This window comes from Drosophila sechellia, chromosome 3L (genome assembly GCF_004382195.2).
Source record: "Drosophila sechellia strain sech25 chromosome 3L, ASM438219v1, whole genome shotgun sequence".
In the NCBI taxonomy this organism is placed as follows: Eukaryota; Metazoa; Arthropoda; class Insecta; order Diptera; family Drosophilidae; genus Drosophila; species Drosophila sechellia.
Window position 1 is genome coordinate 17,052,975 of NC_045951.1, and position 4,856 is coordinate 17,057,830.

Consider the following 4,856-nt stretch of genomic DNA (forward strand, 5'->3'; position numbering starts at 1 on the left):
GCACATGTGGACATTCGTCTGGCTACTTTTTCGGCAGCCAAAAGATTGAGAGCTAGAGGAAGAGTAATTTTTCGCCAGAGATGCGCGAAAACATCTGCATATGAAAAATATATTTTTATAATAGTAATTTTAACAATTTAATAAATAAAAGTAATGGAAATAACTCTTATAGAAAGAAATTAAGTCTGATAAATCAAGAGCTTAAATCTTAAATACCATAATGATTTTCCTCTAAGGGATTCCAATGATCCTCTGCGTTAATTATTAAAGTCAAAATCATAAAAAATTAAACTAAAATCTTTTTGACAAAAAACTGATAGTAACGATTGGTAGTAGTTGAAATAATAGATTAATACAAATGCATACAAATGTTATCACTGATATAGTTAATGACAATAGCCTTTTAACTACAATGTAATTGATGTACTTGAAAATGTTGATTAAATGTTAAATTTTGATTGACCTTTGAAAATGTTGATTAATTATATTATAAATAAATAGTAAGTGTACTATAACAAACAAAACAAGAACTTAATTGGGTTTTTTGTAGTACGAAAAATTATGTGGAATCTTTAACATATAAATAAATAATATAAAATTATATAATATATTATTTTACAAAAATTGCACAGAATTCTAGTTTAGTAAATCAGGACGGATAATTGGTTTTCGAAAAGAGATTAAATAACAGTAGCACCTTAATTTAGCATTTAAATTCACCGATGCAACTAAGTATAAATAATAATTATGAACAGGTTAGGAAACTCTGTACTATTTAATGTATAATAAAATTATTTATTTAATTTGAATTGCGTCAATCAGACTCGCTACCTACTGCCAGCTCTATAAATCCCGCTTATAATATATACAAAATTCGGCTTGGAGAGCGACATTCCCTCACACCCCACCGACCCCTTTCCACATGCCGAAAAATGATATCAAAATGCGAAATCAAAACAAAGACCCAGAATTTCGGCAGACTAACCCAAACAACATAAAAAAAGGTCGAAACCCGACTAGCATCTAAGCCAAGCACAAAGGAACCACGCAGCAGACAGGGAGCAGACAGGCGAACCCCAAAACCAAACCAGAAGCCCAGGGGCTTTTTTCTGTCTCGTTCTTTTTTACTTTTATTTTTTTATAAGCCCCTTAGAAGCGTAGACTTTGGCTAGACGAAATTTGAGATGTCTAAAGGACGAAGGAAAGGCAATCAGAACAGAAGGAGGAGGAGCTGTCAAGTGCCATCGGAAGAAAGGAGGAGGTGCAGAGGCGGAGCTTGCTGGATTCGTTTGATTTTTTTCTATCAATTTCAGTTTAATTGCATTTAATTTGAATTGCAGACATCGAAATCAGGTTATATTTCTTGTTCGGCTGTGCAGCTTGATTTAATTTGCTCGCTAGACGGCCAAAAATCGACGTAGATATTGCGCAATTTGCTCACCCCGAGAGCAACAATCAAATGCACTCGAAAAGTCAAATAAAAGTGAATTGATTTATGGGCTTTTTGTTTGTTTGCACTAAATATTCTTAGAAAAAATATGGTTACCCACTTAAATCAGAAATAATTACTTGATAGTATAAAATAAAAATATAGAACCGTAGAATCTAGAATTCTTGCAGTCTTTCATTTATCGAAGATTTCATATGAAAGCTGCTGCTTTTGGCACACTTTTTCCACCCTCCATTGTATCCTTGCCTCGATTAAGCACTTGCGCATAAATCTGCAGAGGAATCGCCAAAAAGTTGTAGCTTTAGAAAAGAATCAAAACATATGAAATATGCAACAGGCCAGACACTTCGGTTGGAAATTTGCTTTGCAAATTCTGCTGGTTTTTGGCGACAAATTTCAATTTAACAATCGAGCACAGACATCCGTTCTGCGTGCAAATCTCAGATGTATCTATATCGCAAGATACTGAGAGATACAAACGCACACCAAAGTCGGCTGAAAGAACCCTATGCAACATAACTCAGCAAAGCAAACTCAGATTTCCGACAAGGGAACTCCCCAGCTCCTACTCGCTTCCAAAATTTCTGACTTCGACTCTGAGTTATTAAAGAAACGCCATCGAGTGGGGGAAACCAAACACAAAGTTTGTTATGTTGCGCAGGCGCAGCCCAGCAACGCCCTCAAATTCAGGGACTCGGCATGGGAGGATCCATATAGGGATGCGTACGGGGGAGAATCAGAAGGAGGCATCCGCACAATGTTATTGACCCGTCCCAACGGATCCGTTAGCCATCCTCCGCCCGGTTGTCCCGCCCCACCGCACAAATTCTTATTAAGATCAATCAGCTAAATGTCGGTTTTATGCTTAATGCTCATGATTCACACGGGCAGAAGAGTCCAGGAATCGAAACTCCATGTGGCAGGAATTCGACGTTCAGACCCTTAAAACACACCCACTGGTACTCTAATATGATGGTTAGAACTTTTCAATTGCAAATTCAGTTTTTAAAAAATATTAAAAAAATTATTGCCTAGGCTATAAAAAACCACCCATTCAGATTCATTTCGAATTTATTTCTCACTCACTCAAATAGTATCTGAATAAATGTACATATGTTACTCGCTCGAGATAATTCTTATTTCCCAAAGAAGTTAAGTTACCCTTCGCATCGATTCCAACTCCAAAAAAGCATGTCCCAACATCTTGTATGCGAATATAAATAAAAATGTGCATTTTTGGCAGCCTTTACAAAGTTGTCGGCACGTTTTAATGCTGAGAATTTGAGCAGCTTTTTGCCTTCTTTTCATACTTTTTTGGTTACTTAATTAGTCATGGCAGGCACACTCTGTGGAAGGGGGCGACTCGGAGTGGCAGAGGCAAGTACCCTTATAACGAATGCAAACTGTATTCGAGCGAGTAGGAGAATGGAGTGAGTCCGTTCAGATCTTATACAATAGTTTTCCCACCCCCCGCATTTGCTTATCACCACTGACACACATTATAGGCCAGCTCCGACTTTTGATCCGTTCTATTCGCTTCAAACTCATCCAATTCATAAGCGTGCTTCCTGCTTTCAGTCAAGATTAAATAAGAAGTTTTCCCATTCAGCAGTACGAATTATGAACAATTAGGGGAATCGTTAATAGTAATAAGAATTAATGAAAGTAATTGTATGGCAAGTACAGCTTAAGCTTAACCTTTTAACCTACTAATTATACGACTATATTAAATATACAAGTTCGTCATAAGGAAGCCCCACTGCACATACACATACCACACCACATTGTGTGCAACACATATAAATGTGCATGTTTATTCCATCTGACAACGGTTGGCGATAAGCCCAATGATGTAGTCAATACAACAAACAATAAGGAACATTTTTGGAGTTTCGTCGTCGACTTTGTCATTATTTGCTCGCCGTTTGTTTACAAGCTGAAACATTGACACACACACATCAGCTGCATCAGCAGCTCGTGCCCCACCCCAACCACCAAGAAGCCCACTCAGAATGCGTAACCCCCCCTTCAATGTGGAAGCGCCAACGCCCATGGGTTCATCTGCGGGTTATCAGCAGCGGACTGCAACTAGAATTGGTTACAAAAAAAGCGAGCCACGAAAAAGGGAAAACAACATTCATCCGGCGGCGAGAAAAGCAACCGCAAAAGTTCAATGCACATTTCGAGGTGAATTTGTTTTTGAGCTCTCGCTCGTCTCGGCCTGCAATTAATTACACAAATCGAACGAGCGTGTTTAACTTGTTTTCGCGTCTAACATGTCACGTAATTAGCCGTCTAGCTGCGAATCGAGCCAATATCGATGGGAGTTTGCCAAAAGAGTATCCAATAGATACGGCTGCGGCAGCGCCTGCGTTGCACTCAATTTGCTTGATTGTTGCGCACAGACTTTGCATGAGTACGCGTATCTGACAGTTTGCCTATCTATCTGGCCGCTTGGCGGACGACCTTGCGCCGAATATGCAATTGATACGTACTTTGCACATATGAATATTAATAGGCGACCAGAGAGTTACTCGAGGAATTTCACAAACTGAATTCCATTAGCCTCCAAACTCTAGAACATTTTGTAAACTCAGTTGCACCGACAGACCGCAGATGCATAACCTAAGAGATAACCCTTAATCGCAAAAATCGCTTGGTAAACACACAAAGCAACTTATAGAAACTAATTAGCACATTTTGCAAAAAGTATTCCTTTTTAGTATTACGCTGGAACTAACTAAAAATGTAACGAACATTAAACCACCGAATTTCCTCATCCTAAACACTTTTCTTTGAAATGCAAATCTCACAGGCTTTTAGCTTCTCTAAGCCTTTGGGAAAATATTGAATAGCTCGGAATAAGAACGCAATCAATCGAATCACAGACTAAACATATCCATCACTTTTCTTCACTTTTTTATAACCCACCCCACCCACTCGAAAAATCTTGGTTGAGTCATTTGCAGAAATCATTTAGTGTATGTATATTGGTGCATGTGTAACTTGGTGACTCTGCATGTGATTCGTAAGTGAAAAAACTCTAATCCAAGCTAATAGAAACTTGTCAAATTTTAAGCAAAATAAAGGACTTTCTATGAAACAATTGGTACTCTTATCAAAACCATTTGAATTATTCCCTTATGAACATATTGTATTCTAATATTCCGGTATCCTGAAAGTTTAAGCCAGGTCGATCAGTCTGATCTCCTAAATCCCCATTTCACTTTGATAAAAGAGCGCACGCCACTGATAACAAACTGAGAGAGCAGCCGAGCTAACAGAGCCCTAACAGCGTGGGGGCCTAACAGAGCCCCAACAGCCCCAAACAGCTGCGCTGCAGACGCCGACCGCGACGCAGACGAAAAGTTTTGGCTGTTTTCAGTTCGCCAGGCCGTTTTGCGTA